Raw genomic sequence first — 16785 nt, 5'->3', positions numbered from 1 at the left:
TTTTGTGATGGGAAGTCATCAGAGGGTTTTGAGTGGGAGAATAACATAATCTGACTCTCATTTTAAAGGATGCACATGGCTACCATAAGAATGGTTACTTAGGAGCAAATGTGAATCAGGGAGACTAGTTAGAAAACCGTTGCAGCCACTCAACTGAGAAGTACTGGCTTGGGCAGGGTGGGTGGCAGTGAGTGGGGAGGATTATCTGGATGTGGGTTATGTTTTGAAGGTAGCACAAAGGGCCTTGTTGGTAGAGTCACTGTGTGGTGAATATTAGACCACTGCACAAAGCTTGTATAACCTAGCAGATTTGCGTGAAAAAGGATGGCCTATACTGAAGGTCTGTTTTCCAACACAATGATTTTAATCACATTTAATACATGCTTTCAGAGAAATAATAACACTAAACTATTTTACCAGCTGCAGTTAAACTTTGTTCTTTCTGTGTATAAGGCCCAGTATATCTTCTTTGATCCAAGGCTATTTTTTAATAGAAGTGTTATTAGTACACCCGAAAAGAAACTGGTGAATTTTCAATGTATTTATGAAAAAGGCAGGTAAATGTACTAAAAATTACCAAAAAAAATTTTGAGGATGAGTATCTTTTTAAAAAATATGGCCCAAAAGCCCATTAAACAATAATAAAAGCCCCCAGGCCAAACAATAATCCAGGTGGGATCACAGCCCCACCCAAAAGTAAACAGGCTACCTAAAGACGCCCCAGGCACACAGCCACCTCTGATCTCACCCAGAGACAAAGCCCTACCCACCAGAGGGACAGGAATCAGCCCCACTTACCAGTGGGCAGGCACCAGTCCCTCCCATCAGGAAGCCCCCGTACCAACTTCAGCCACAAGGGAGGCAGACGTCAGAAGCAAGATGATGTCTGCGAAAGGTCACCACACCAAAAACCTATAAAAATGAAAACGCAGAGAACTATAGCTCAGATAAGGGAGAAAGAAAAAACCCCAGAAAAACAGCTAAGTGATCAGGAGGTTCTCGGCCTCCAGGAAAAAGCCTTTAGACTGATGATGCTGAAGACGATGCAAGACATTGGAAATAAACTGGAGGCAAACATGGATAATTTACAGCAAACACTGAGCAAAGAAATACAAGATTTAAAAACTTAAGCAAGCAGAGATGCAAAATACAATAACTGAAATAAAAATTCATTAGAAGCAACCAACAGCAGAGTACAGGAGGCAGAAGAACGAATAAGCAAGGTGGAGAACAGACTAGTGGAAATCACGGATGCAGAACAGAAAAGAGGAAAAAAGACTGAAAAGAAATGAAGAGAGTCTCGGAGAACTCTGGGACAATGTTAAATGCACCAACATCCGTATCATAGGGGTGCCAGAAGGAGAAGAGAGAGAGAAGGGGACAGAAGAAATATTCAAAGAGGTAATAGCCGAAAACTTCCCTAACATGGGAAAGGAAGCACTGACTCAAATCCAGGAAGCTCAATGAATGCCGTATAAAATAAAGCCATGGAGGAACAACCTGAGACACCTATGAATCAAACTGACCAGAATTAAAGACAAAGAGAAAATATGGAAAGCAGCTAGGGAAAAGAAACAAATAACATGCAAGGGAACCCCGATGAGGTTATTGGCAGATTTTTCAGCAGAAACCCTGCAGGCCAGAAGGGAGTGGCACGATATACTTAATGTGATGAAAGGAAAAAAAACCTCCAACCGAGATTACTTTCCCCAGCAAGGCTCTCATTCAGATTTGAAGGAGAAATCAAAAGCTTCACAGATAAGCAAAAGCTAAGAGAATTCAGCAATGCTAAACCAGCTTTACAACAAACACTAAAGGAACTTCTCTAGGAGGAAAAGAAAAGGCCACAGCTAGAAACAAAAACACCACCAATGACAAGGCTCACCAGCAAAGGTATATATACAGTAAAAATACGAAATCATCCACGCACAATAATGCCACCAAAATCAGAAATCATGAGAAGAGGAGGGTACATATTCAATTGTAGCTTTTGGTTTGCAGTTACCCTGAAGTCTTGATATAGTAGTCTATATATATGTATGGGATTGTTTTAAGTTGTTGGTCACTTAATTGCAAGTGCATCTCCTGTGTCCTGCATGTGTTCCCTCCTCTTCTCACGATTTCTGACAATAGGAGATGCATTGCAATTAAGAGACCAACGACTTGAAACAATCATGTATATATACATATATATATATAGACTCCTATATCAAGACTTTAGGGCAACTGCCAACCAAAAACTACAGTTTATTCACAAACAAGTAAGAAAAGTCAACTCAAATACAACACTAAAGATAGTCATCAAACCACAAGAGGAGAAACAAGAGAAGAAGGGAAGAAAAAAGAGCAACAAAAACAAATCCAAACAGTTAATAAAATGGCTATAAAAGCATACATATCAATACTTACCTTCAATGTAAATGGACTAAACGCCCCAACCAAAAGACACAGACCGGCTGAATGGATACAAAAATAAGACCCATATATATGCTGTCTCCAAGAGACCCACTTCACTTGTAGGGACACATACAAATTGAAAGTGAAAGGATGGAAGAAAATATTCCATGCAAACGGGAATCCAAAGAAAGCTGGAGTAGCAATACTCATATAAGACAAAATGGACCTTAAAATGAAGAATATTTTAAGAGACAAGGAAGGACATTACATAATGATCAAAGGATCAATCCAAGAAGAAGCAATAACAATTTTAAATATGTATGCAGCCAACACAGGATCACCACAATGTATAAGGCAACTGCTAACCTGCTAACAACCTTCAAAGGAGAAATCGAAAATAACACATTAATAGTGGGGGACTTTAACACCCCACGTACAGCAATGGACAGATCATCCAGACAGAAAATCAATAAGGAAGCACAGGCCGTGAATGCAGCCTTAGACCAGATGGACTTAATAGATATTTATAGGACAGCCCATCCAAAAGCAGCAGAATACACATTCTTCTCAAGGGCACATGGAACATTCCCTATGGTTGATCACATCTTGGGCTACAAACCAAGCCTAGGTAACTTTAAGAAAACTGAAATCATATCAAGCATCTTTTCCAACCACAACGCTATGCAACTGAAAACCAACAACAAGAAAAAAACAGCAAAAAAACACAAACACATGGAGACTCAACAACATGCTACTAAACAACCAATGGATCACTGAAGAAATCAAAGAGGAAATAAAAAAAAATACCTAGAAGCAAATGACAACGAAGACAGGACACTCCCAAACCTATGGGATGCAGCAAAAGCCATTCTAAGAGGAAAGTTTATAGCAATCCAAGCCCACCTCAGGAAACCAGAAAAAGCTCAAATGAACAAGCTAACTTTAAAACTAAAGCAGCTCGAGAGAGAAGAACAGACAAGACCTACAGTTAGTAGAAGGAAAGAAATCATAAAGATCAGAGCAGAAATCAATGAAATAGAAGCAAATAAAACCCTAGAAAAGATCAATGAAACGAAAAGCTTGTTCTTTGAAAGGATCAACAAAACTGATAAACCTTTAGCCAGACCTATCAAGAAAAAGAGAGAGGACTCAAATCAATAAAATTAGAAATGAAAAAGGAGAAGTAACAGTGGACACCACAGAAATACAAAGGATCATAAGAGACTGCTATATGCAGCCATATGCCAATAAAACAGACAACCTAGGAAGAAATGGACAAATTCTTAGAAAAGTACAATCTTCCAAGACTAAACCAAGACGAAATAGAGAAGATGAATGGACAGATGACAAGTATTGACTGTGATTAAAGAACTTCCAACAAACAAAAGTCCAGGGCCAGATGGCTTCACAGGTAAATTCTATCAAACATTTAGAGAAGAGCTTACACCTCTCCTTCTGAAACTATTCCAAAAAACTGCAGAGGGAGGGACACTCCCAAACTCATTCTACGAGGCCACCATCACCCTGATACCAAAACCAGACAAAGACACCACACACACAAAAAGCAAATCACAGGCCAATGTCACTGATGAACATAGGTGCAAAAATCCTCAACAAAATACTAGCAAACCGCATCCAACAGTACATTAAAAGGATTGTACATCATGATCAAGTGGGGTTTATCCCAGGGATGCAAGGATGCTTCAATATCCGCAAACCCATCAGTGTGATACACCACATTAACAAACTGAAGAATAAAAACCCTATGATCCTCTCAATAGACGCAGAAGAGGCCTTTGACAGAATCCACACCCATTTCTGATAAAAGCCCTTCAGAAAGTGGGCGTAGAGCGATGCTACCTCAACATAATAAAGGCCATATGCGACAAACCCAGAGGTAACATCATTCCCAATGGTGAAAAGCTGAAAGAATTCCCGCTGAGATCAGGAACAAGACAAGGACGTCCACTCTCACCACTGCTATTCAACATATTTTGGAAGTCTTAGCCATGGCAATCAGAGAAGCAAACGAAATAAAAGGAATCCAGATTGGAAAGGAAGAAGTAAATCTACCACTATTTGCAGATGGCGTGATGCTATACCTGGAGAATCCTAAAGACTCTACCAGAAAACTGTTGAAGCTCATCAATGAATTTGGCAGTCGCAGGATACAAAATTAATAGACAGAAATCGATGGCATTTCTGTATACTAACAATGAAAGATCAGAAAGAGAAATTAGGGAAGCAATCCTGTTTACCATCGCATCAAAAAGAATACAGTAGGAGTTCCCGTCATGGCGCAGCAGAAACATATCCGACTAGGAACCATGAGGTTGCGGGTTTGATCCCTGGCCTCGCTCAGTGGGTTAAGGATCCGGTGTGGCCATGAGCTGCGGTGTAGGTTGCAGATGCGGCTCAGATCTGGTGTTGCTTCGGCTGTGGTGTAGGCCAGAAGCCACAGCTCTGATTAGACCCTTAGCCTGGGAACCTCCATATGCTGTGGGTACGGCCCTAAAAAGCCAAAAAAAAGAATAAAATACTTAAATACTTAGGAATTAACCTACCTAAAGAGACGAAAGATCTGTACTCTGAAAACTATAAGACACTGATGAAAGAAATCAAAGATGACACAAACAGATGGAAAGACATACCACGCTCTTGGATTGGAAGAGGTAATATTATCAACATGACTGTACTACACAAGGCAATCTACAGATTCAATGCAATCTCTATCAAATTACCAAGGACATTTTTCACAGAACCAGAATGAAATATTTTAAAGTTTGTTTGGAAGCACAAAAGACTCAGAATAGCCAAAGACATCCTGAGAAAGAAAAATGGAGCTGGAGGAATCAGGCTTGCTGACTTCAGACTGTACTACAAAGCCACAGCCATCAAAACCATCTGGTACTGGCACAAAGACATAAATAAACATAAGTGGAACAGGATAGAAAGCCCACAATTAAACCCACACACCTGTAGTCAACTAATCTATGACAAAGGAGGCAAGAATATACAATGGAGAAAAGACAGCCTGTTCAGTAAGTGCTGCTGGGAAAACTGGATAGCCACATGTAAAAGTAGGAAATTAGAACGCTTCCTAACACCATACACAAAAATAAACTCCAAATGGATTACAGACCTAGTTATAAGACCAGACACTATCAAACTCTTAGAGGAAACCATAGGCCAAACTCTCTCTGACATAAACGACAGCAACATCTTCTCAGATCCACCTTCTAGAGTAATGACAATAAAAAGAAAAATAAACAAACGGAGCTTAATTAAACTTAAAAGTTTCTGCACAGCAAAGGAAACCCTAAACAAAACAAAAAGACAACCCACAGAATGCGAGAAAACCGTTGCAAATGCATCGACTGACAAGGGATTAATCTCCAAAATTTATAAACCCCTTCTGCAGCTCCATACCAAAACAACAAACAACCCCATCCAGAAATGGGCAGAAGATCTAAACAGACAATTCTCCAAAGAAGACATGCAGATGACCAGAGAACACATGAAAAGATGTTCAACATCACTCATTGTTAGAGAAATGCACATCAAAACCACCATGGAGTACCACCTTACACTGGCCAGAATGGCCATTGTGAAAAAGTCTACAAACAAGAAGTGCTGGAGAGGGTGTGGAGAAAAAGGAACCCTCTTACACTGTTGGTGGAAATGTAAATTGGTGCAACCACTGTGGAAAGCAGCATGGAGATTCCTCAGAAAACTGAAAATAGAATTACCATTTTATCCAGCAGTCCCACTCCTGGGCATCCTTCCAGAGAAAACCATGGTTCGAAAAGACACATGTACTCCAGTGTTTTCACTGCAGCACTATTTTCAGTATCCAAGATATGGAAACAACCTAAATGTCCATCGACAAAGGAGTGGATAAAGAAGATGGGGTACATATACACAGTGGAATATTACGCAGCCATTAAAAGGGAAGAAATAACGGCATTTGTAGCAACATGGATGGACCTAGAAGTTATCATGCTAAGTGAAGTCAGTCACACAATGAGACACCAGCATCAAATGCTATCACTTATATGTGGAATCTAAAAAAAGGACACAGTGAACTTCTTTGCAGAATAGATACTGACTCACAGAGCTTGAAAAAGTTACGGTTTCCAAATGAGCCAGGTTGGGGGGTGGGAGGGATGCATGGATGGTTTGGGATGGACGTGCTGTAAAATTTGGTTGTGATGATTGCTGTACACTTATAAATTCATTGAGTAATTTCAAAAGGGTTAATATCCAAAATATATAAGGATCTCAGAATCAACTTAGTAACAAATAATAATAATACTAATAATTTGACTTCTTTTAAGTCAGATGGACTAAATAAATAGACCTTTTTCCAATGAGGACATCAAAACGACCAACTAATACATGTATAAAAATGCTCAATATCACTATTCACAGGAAAATGCAAATCAAAACCACAATAAGATATTACCTCATACCTATTAGAATAGACTGGTAATAAGAAGACATTTGACAGGTGCTGGTGAGGATGTGGTGAAGAGGGAACTATTATACATTGTTCATGGGACTATAAACTCGTTCAACCATGATGAAAAATTATATGGATTTCCTTAAAACATTAAAAATAGATCTAACATAAGATCTAGTAATCACGCTTCTTGTTACACTCGCAAAGGAAATGAAAACAGGATTTCAAGGAGGTATCTGCCCCTCATGTTTATTACAGGATTATTCACAATAGCTAAGATATGGAAACCACCCAAAATTCCATCAGAGGATGAATGGATTTTTTAAAAAAGATGTAGGATATACACACAGTGGAATATTGCTCAGCCGTGAGAAGAGGGGATGTGCTCCCACATGTAACACCATGGACAGACCTTGAGCACCCTGGGCTAATCAAGAGGAGTCAGAGAAAGGCAAGCACTGTGCAAGATCCCTTAGAAGTGGAATCTAAAAAGTTAAACCTATAAAAAACAGAGAACAAAATGATGGTTACCAAAGAATGGCTGGGGGGTGGGCCATGTACAAGAGGATGATATTTAAGGGTACAAACTTTTAATGAGTAGTGAATAAGCCATAGAGATCCAATGAACAGTATAATGAATATAGACAATAATGTTATATTATAATCATGAAACATGATAAATATCAGTACATCAGCAATCATATTATAGCATATATCGAAGTAATAATGTACACCTTAATCTTATTCAATGTTATGTGTCAAATTTATTCAATTTTTTTTAAAGGGAGAAAAAAAGAAAAAACTGTATCAAATCTCAAACAGGGAATGAGGTACCTGGTGTCTTCAAGGAGGCAGACTTAGCATGACATGACTTTTTTTTTTTTTTTTTTTTTTTTTTTTTTTTGTCTTTTCTAGGGCCGCTCCTGCAGCATATGGAGGTTCCCAGGCTAGGGGTCGAATCAGAGCTGTAGCCACCGGCCTACACCAGAGCCACAGCAAGCGGGATCCAAGCCGCATCTGCAACCTACACCACAGCTCACGGCAATGCTGGATCCTTAACCCACTGAGCGAGGCCAGGGATTGAACCCGCAGCCTCACGGTTCCTGGTCAGATTCGTTAACCACTGTGCCACGAGGGGAACTCCAACATGACTTTTTTATTTACAGTTACCTACTTCTGGCTTCTTCCCCTCAGTGGAGTAGACTGCCAGAGAGGTCATTACTCCCTGGATTTCCATAAGCTGTTCTTTTAAAGAAAATACAAAGCAAATCAGCCTTAGCCAAAGTACCAACGAAAACCTTAGAGCTGTTATCCCTCATGGTTTTCCATATCCTTCCTGTCCAAGAGCCTCTCTTCAAATACTAGTTAGAACCTCATATTCTCAAAACCCAGGTAGCTTGGTACGTCATCTTCTTAGCCAGGAGCGCTATAGCCTGGTAGGAAGTAATAAAAACATTTTGCCCTAAAGACAAACCAAGCATTTAGTCTGACTGAATGCAAATAATTTAATACTTTCTCTTATTTTTCCTGCTGTTCAAAAGCAGGCACATTCTCTTTAGAGATTAGCCAGAACATGATGACTTAATTCTTCACATTTACATGGCTGGCTTAACATTCTTGTGAATGTGCTTTTGAACATTCTTCCTAAAAGCACTGCTATCATTTTTGCTGAGAAAATTGCCTGTGAGTCTATTCATACAGCAGGGGCCCAGAGTACTGAAAAATAAGCAGGTGAATGGCTAGTTTCCTGGTTCAAACCCCACTCTAGGAGGCAGCAACAGACGTCATTACCAGTGCCAGCTCTGATAGGCATCATGAATCACAGCCCAGTGGCTTGTCAGCATTTTCTTGATTGGATGGAGATAAACTTTAGCAGAAAGTAGAGGAGCAGAAGAGGTTTCATGTTCAGCAAGACTGGGGTCACTGTTTATAAGTTTGTGCAGAGAAGTTAGTTCTCCTGCTCTTTCTAGTCATCAAAGCCTGCCCTAAAAATTAAATTCAGAATAGTCTGTATTGCTTTCTTCATCTCTCCTTAATTATTTTAACTCATTTATTGAGCACATACCATGTGCCAAGCACTTTAAAGGCATTAAAAATAACATTCAACATATACAGGCTAGGCACTATTCTAAATGTTTTGAATAGATCAACTCATTTCATGCTCATAACAGCCCAGTGCAATAGGGATGGTTATTATTCCCATTCACAGATGGAACTTGGGGTCACAAGGGTTAGGGTACAGAATCACACAGAAAATGCAATCTGCGCAACCAGGGAAAATGCCATCTGAGAGTGTCTATGAAACTTATTTGAACAGTGGCTGTAAACAAGGGGAACAAACAAGAGTTTCTAGGCCACTATTATTTCCTTAAATTCTCCAAAGGCTCTCAATGACAGAGTACATGCTTTATAAACATCAGCCAGAAGTCAACATCAGAATAAGAGCTATGATTACCAAGAGGAGAAGGGAGTGTTATTTGGGGACATATGGGCCTATCAGCGACCCTGCCCCTGAAATTTTACCTTCCAGGTGGTCACAAATATGCAGGTACAGTCCTTTAGTTTTCAGAAGATCTCAGTTTGGATTCAGAGGACCTGAATTCTATTTCCAATTATGTGACCTTGGACAAGTCATACTTTCTTAGTCTCCATTTTTTCATCACCTAAGGGGGCTATCATATTAACAACGAATACCCACCTAATAGAATTGCTATCAAGCTCACAGACTTTACAAGAAAATGTTTCACAAACTAAAGAGTGTTATGGAAATGTGCTATAATTGTGTTGCACTGACACGTGCTCATTCTATGGGGATATTTTCTACACAAATACAGGATTTATTGCTGTCACTTCCTATGAGACAGGAGCTGTAGTTACTTTTCCATGTTGTCCCTGCTACAATCTAAGACACCATAGCTTGATTAAAATGTGAGCTTTTTTACTCAATCCTTGACCAGAAACCTCTAGCAATTTTTACTTCTGATATTCCAAATGAATCTTTAGCCCATCTAAACCAGGCCTTGGATAGCTCTGTATAATCAAGATGGTTTGAAAAATCCAATCCATCACAGAAAAGTAAACAAGCTTCTAGTGATTGAGGTGACTGAGTTAAATAAACCTGGCAAGAAAGAAAAACTGTTCTTCTAAACTTAACATGATTCAAAAATATATAACCAATGCAAATCATAGATACTCTGAACATAAAATTTGATTCAAAATGTGAGATATTATAAACAGCTTTGTAAAATAAAAGATCACCCAAAAGGGATTTCACAGAAAGCAAAGCAAATCTAAAGTTGCCCTTATGAGTATCAGAAAGCAGAATAACTCTAGAAGCCCAAACATGCTTTTTCCTCAGATCACAATTACTGTACATCTATAGACTTAATGCACCAGTGTCAAAACTAAAAAGCTCTGAGGGTCCATGGAATATGACAGAAAACAAGATTAAGATACAGCATTTGCTCAACTTTCGGATGATGATTTTAAACTATATTCTCTTTGTCATGGTAATATTTTAGAGAATTTAAGGAGACAGTAATGGCCCAGAAGGTCTTGCTTATTCTCCCATAGGTCACCTTCAAAGATGAACTATATTCTAGTTTGTCTCAGAAGCAAGTTATGACTCTGACTTTCATAAATTTGACCAACACATTTTCAATTTATTTATAATTCCCAACAGAATCACCCCTTTGTAAAATGAGTGCTATAAATATAAAAATTTCTGGAATAGAAATAATGAAAAATATAACTAACCTATTCAGCTACTTATACTCAATTTTCAGAATTGTTTTGGACATAATTATTCAACTCTTGTTTCATATTTAACCCTTTTGTGTTGTTTTTGTTGTAGTTATTCTTCTTCTAGTATCTGTGCAACATTGCCATTAAAATACACAAACACAGAGTTCCTATCATGGCTCAGCAGAAACAAATCTGACTGGTATCCATGAGAACGCAGGTTCGATCCCTGGCTTCGCTCAGTGGGTTAAGAATCTGGCATTGCTGTGATGTAGGTAGCAGTCACAGCTCGGAGCTAGCATTGCTACAGCTGTGGTGTAGACCAGAACTACAGCTCCAATTCGACCCTTAGCCTAGGAACCTCCATATGCTGTGGATGTGGCCCTAAAAAGACAAGTAAATAAATAAATAAAAATAAAAGGCACAAACATGATTTTAACATCCACATGTTGGGACAAAAAGACAAGAATAACTAAGGGGAAAAAAATGAAAAAAGAAGAATGACAGGGACTGATACTACCAGATATTATAAAAAGCCAGATGATATAGAAACTTGAAAATCTCCCTGTAAACTCTCTTAACCCTATCCTGTTCTCACAAAAAAATATGAGATACAAGTTACTGCTCAGGACGATACTCTGTTTTAAATTAAATGTTACTCTCTCCTTCCCAATTATAGAGGGAAGACAGGCAAGAAAGATGATAAAGAGCTCTTTTTATAAATTGGTCTGCAAAGAAACCTTCTTTCTTATTTGATATGAAATGTCATGATCCATACCACCAGCAGACATTTGAATATATGTTGCAATAGTGAATCTTAACCCAAGTTTTCATCCCTTTCAAATACTCTCCCTGATCTCCTCCTGCAGAATCAAAAGCATCTGGATATTCCAACACAAGAGTAGCAGTGAACAGTGCACAAGACAGATTTGTATTTCCTGAGTGGGTGAGGCCCTGAACATGAATTGCCAGCGTGATGAGAAATACTTGGGTACCTTTTTCTCTCAGCAAACAGCAGCTTCTGGGTCATTGCCTAACTCAGAATTCTGATGAGTATAAGCTCTCTGCCAACTCACAGTGATGCTTATCATATTCTTCCTGGAACCCCAGTTGTTGTTGTTTTTTAGTCTCCCCTACTAGATTCTAAGCTCCCTGAAGACAAGGGCCAGATCTAATTCACTTTTATATTGTTCATAAAATATAGCTCCTATAGACATCAGGAGCTCAGTACTATCTGCTGAATAACTAAATGTATCTACAACCAATTCCAACCTTACAAAGTAATTAGATATATTTTCTTATTCTACAAAATACTAGTCTGCTCTTACTAAAGTATTATCTCTGTGTAAAATAATCATTGAATGTGGCATTCTGTATAACCCGAATATTTTCATCTTGGGCAGAAAGTAGGTATTTTTTCCAATTATAACAAGGATAAAAGCTAAAAAGACAAATCTTTATCATGTAGGCAAAGAGATTTCTGGAGTTCCTGTTGTAGCTCAGCAGGTTAAGGACCCAATGTTGTCTCCATTGTCTCCATAGGGATACGGGTTTGACCCCTGGCCTCACTCAGTGGGTAAAGGATCTGGTGTTGCTGCAAGCTGTGGCACAGGTCACAGATATGGCTCAGATCTGGCATTGCTATGGCTGTGGTGTAGGTCTCAGATGTAGCTACAATTCAACCCCTCGCCCAAGAACTTCATTATGCCACAGGTGTGGCACTGAAAAGACAAAAAAAAAAAAAAAAAAAAAAAAAAAAAGGAGAGAGAGAGATTTTATATTAGAGCAGACACACTGACTCCCTATGATGCAAATTATATTCCAGTGTTAGTTAAAGGCCTAACCTCAATCCAGCTTCTTGTGATTATGGTAATGTGACACAGAATAAGCTGGCTAGTCACAATGATGACATCAAAACAACGACCTGGATGAAACAATTCTTTCCCACATCTACTGGTTCATTTTTCTCTACTGGCTATTTTTGTGTTGCCCAGTGGTATCTCTTTACATCGTGAAATGAAACTTATAAACTTGAATGTTGCTTACAAATAAACACAGCTCTTTATTCCGTACTCTCTTTGCGTTTACTGTTTTATAATGTTGACACATCCAGCAACTCCTCACGGTTAAATCTCTTCTAAACAGTTGGCTCTTTAAAATGTAGTCCTTGTATTTTTAGCTGAGCATTAAACAAAAATATTTTCAGTTAAGATACCCTTTCCAAGTAATTTGTTGATGTATTTGATTAGCTGTCTCCCCTCCTCCCATAGAATTCCTATGATAGCAAGCACAGATGTGGGAGTCATTTTATGTACCCAAACATTCTGTAATAATTCCAGCATAGTTAGTCAACACCTTTTTTTTTTTTTTTTTTTTTTTTGGCTGTTGTGTGCAGCAGATTGATGTGGGATCTCAGTTCCCATCCCAGGGATTGAACCCAGGCCACAGAAGTGAAAGTGCTGAGACCTAACCACTAGATCACCAGGGAACGCCTCAATCAACATTTAAAAGCAAAAGCTTCTAAAACATCCTTGTGCTTTTATTTCTTAAATCATCTTAATTATTCATGATTAATACTTTTTATAACTATTATTTTATTATACTTAGTTTATACAAGTTTTTATAATAAAAATCAGACCAAACCAAACTATTTTTAAATCCATATGATTCCTCCAAGTTTTCTTACATATTACCTACAGGGATAGTTAACACACCTAACTATGACACATCCTAGGCTCAAGTTCTAGTTTTTGTTTATCCATTCATAACAAATGCTACTTCATAATCCACTTTTCTTTCTCTTCGTCTTTAATAACAAATTTTGATTTTTAACTTGGTTACATAAAAAAGAGTGTTAAAAAAACTTTTCTTCTCCCTACGTTTTGAAACTTTAATTAAAATGTCTCAGCTGATCTATCTGCTAATGATTATTTGGACAATGATGCAGAGAATCCTTTTTATCAAAGGAATGAACACCTTCTAAGCCAAGAACAGCTTTGGGTCCAGATGTTACTGTTGTTCGTTCTCACCATTAATCACCAAACACTGCAGTAGGACCCACCATGGATATTATTCAAACAGAGATTCAATTAAATTCAGAGTCAGTCCATTTAATCTTCATCAGCTCAAACAATGGCAACTTCATTTTTCTCAACCAAATGTTGAGTCAGAGAAGAGAAACTTTAGAGATTTTCATTTCACTCAATATTGTTATAAAGTAACTGGATTTACACTTTGACTTTGGACAAAAGAGAGCCACAGTGCTTTGCCAGAAGGCAATGCTACAGGGAAGATGGAGCATCCTGCACCAGAAGGCATGAGTTGTAGTAATTTAATGATTAAGAAGAGAAAGATTCATTTGCTCCCTTAAAAGCTGTGATAACTGAACAAAGACAGAAAATGTTCTGTTTGGACTCTGCAGTGTGAAAATGAATGCGGGGCAGGGAACCAGACTGGGAAGGAGAAAGGGGAACATGTCTAACTCTTACATCAGTCACTTCTTCTAGACCAAGGGGGAGAATGGTCCTCTCAGAAAACAGCCTGCAGGCATGATGAATGAGGTGTCTAAAATTAGTGTAGCATCAAGTTGCTGGAGATCTTTCTTACTATGGTCATGACATTGACTTTTTTTTTTAAGTGGGGTAAATGCAGAGAGAGTGATAACTGAGTATCTTCAGTCATTAGTTTGGCTCATGACTGCTTACACCAAGGGCCTCCAATGAGATAATAAAATCTTATTGGGGACTCTTTCTTCATCATCTCTGTATTAGTTTGGTTCTAGAAGAAACAAAAAACATGAGCAAGATCCCTGAGGCAAAAAAGGCATGGCAGTTATAAGGAGTGGTGAACGACGCAAGAGCACAGGTTAGAATTAGAACTAGAATGATGCAGAGATAGGACTAAAAATAGTGCTTATGGCCAGTCCATAAAGGGTTAGGAATTCTAAGTTCAGGATTACAAGCTTTCAACTCTACAGGCAATGGGAAGCCATTGAAAATTTTTTGAGCACGAGAAAAAAAGAATTAGATATGATCACAAAATGATTTCAGACATGACCACACATTACGTTTCCCTTGGGGGTTATTAAAAAATGCCAATGCCAGGATCCAACCTCAAGAGACTGAATTAGTATGGCGTATGGTCTGAACATCTGTTTTAAAAGCTCCCAGATGATTCAGATATGTAGCAAAATTTGAGAGCCACCACTCTAGAAAAATCATTCTGGAATCCATATTTGGGTTACGCTGCAGAGGGCCACATTGATGGCCAAGAAATTGGTTGTGAAATTATTTGAATGCAAGCAGCTAGAATTTGGTGTAGGGCAGATCTCAACAATGGAAGAGCTAGTCTCCTCCCTGACAAAAATGTTACAAGTTTCAAATGTGAGGCTGACATGGGAAATGAAAAAGAACTGGAAAATGATTCCAGGGTCCCCAGTTGAGAAAGTGCCTAGATGGTGCTGAACAAAGTAACCAACTTAACAGAGAAAGAGAACACAAGATGAAAATCTGGAGTGGGAAAGAGGAAAAGAAGAGAGGACACCCTCCAGGCAATTTGACTTTACCCTCCTCACCCTTCCCAGGAGCTGTCACCACTATATTAAGCCAGCATTAGTGTGTGACAGCTCTGCCAGGGCCAGTGAGGGTCGACAGATCCAGCTGCCACAGGATGGCAGCACATCTCCTCTGCCTCTGACGGCCTCCCCTGGGACCTCCAGCCTGAGGAGTCCCAATATAGAACTCTTCCCAAGAGGACCTCGGCATTTCAGCTGTCACCAGCCCGTACTGAGGAGACAGGAACAGCTTAGAGGGAGAATCCAATCACCAGGAGCCCACAGATCATTCTCTCCACCTTGACTCCTTGACCTGCATGCCCAAGCAGATGGGAAGCCAGCGCCAAACCATGCTCATGCAGAGCATGAGTGAACTGTATGGTTCTTCTTTTTAATCTCTTACCTTCTAGGGAGCTTCCAGGTCCCAGGTCAATACTGCCAGCACACTGCTGTGCACCCTACCAGGCATATTTCACTGTCTCTATTACTCTTTTTAGGGAAATAATTATCTTTGCACACACCCATGCAAAATTATTTATAGTTTATTCTTTCTCTCCCCAGATGAAACAATTAAAAAGCACATTTTTAAAGAATTTTGTCTCTATCTTTCACGTAAAAGCTTGTGGAGAAAAGCTGCAGTTGTGTAAAGTTTGATCCCCTAGGATCTGTAAACAGAAACTGTAAAAGTGGAAAAGATGTGACAGAGAGGATGTGAGTCAGTAATTTCAATCCAGAGCATAATGACTTGAGGACAACAGACACCATCATGTGTCTGAACAAGCTTCAGAATGGCCACGTTGAGCAAAAGCACAGCCTGATCTACCTCTCGGCTGCCAGGAAAGGCAGAAACAAGATGAGACCAAATTACTTACCAATCCTTTCAGAGTGTAAGCTGGAACAGGGCTCCTTGACACATTTTTCCACATGGATGGGGGATTTACTTACAAGTCGAATGCTGGCACAGGGACTAGCTACCCATCTACACATTCCTTTTGCTGTTTCAGGGAACTCTTAGCAGTGTCTTCAGCAGTATCCCTGCCTGCCTCTCTTCTTTTCTTTCCACAAGGATTGGCAATGTACTCTGGAACTACAGAGTGGAATCTATTCTCCCACTGTCAGTCTTGTCACCTGGACATTCCTCCTCAAGCAAGTTAGAGAACTGAGCAGTTCTTTTACAAAGCATTGGGCACTGGTTCTGTCACTTACTAACCTGGTGGCCTTCAGCAATTATTAAACCTCTCTATACTTTAGTTCCATCATCTATAAAATGGGTTAATATTAGTCCTTAGTGTAGGACAGTTGTAAAGAGTAAATACATTAACACAGGTAAATGTTATGCCTGGCACATAGCAATTGTCCCAAATATGTTAGTTGCCATGACAATTTTTCTAAGATGCAGTATAGCTTAGAGACATGAACTCCATAGCCAGCCTGCTTGTGTTCATTCTCACTTGTCAGATGTGTGATTTAGAATAAGTTATTAACTTCCCTGTGCCTCTCTGTTATTTAACCTAGAGAAGAATAACATAGTATCTATCATAAATGGTTATTATGAAGAGTAAGTAATGTGTGAGTGTGTGTATACATATATAATTAGATAGACTGAATATGTGGGTCCTCCCAAAATTCTAGA

At 39.0% G+C, this 16785-nt stretch overlaps 1 protein-coding gene across 1 annotated transcript in view; it reads right to left on the bottom strand.

Annotated features, from left to right (window-relative positions):
- Nucleotides 1–16512, bottom strand: part of LOC146400818 (uncharacterized) — a 1118839-nt gene extending 1102327 nt beyond the window's left edge. The window contains exon 1 of the transcript XR_014812606.1: nucleotides 16025–16512. The gene's annotated coding sequence lies outside the window, so the exon portion shown is untranslated. The remainder of the gene's footprint in view (nucleotides 1–16024) is intronic.
- Between the last annotated feature and the right edge of the window lie 273 nt (nucleotides 16513–16785).

The sequence above is a fragment of the Sus scrofa genome, chromosome 8 (genome assembly GCF_054392235.1).
Source record: "Sus scrofa isolate SSC_HxYL_T2T_F1_AM1 chromosome 8, Sscrofa_HxYL_maternal_Yorkshire_Landrace_v2.0, whole genome shotgun sequence".
NCBI classification, from domain to species: domain Eukaryota; kingdom Metazoa; phylum Chordata; class Mammalia; order Artiodactyla; family Suidae; genus Sus; species Sus scrofa.
This window is presented reverse-complemented; position numbering and strand designations above follow the sequence as displayed.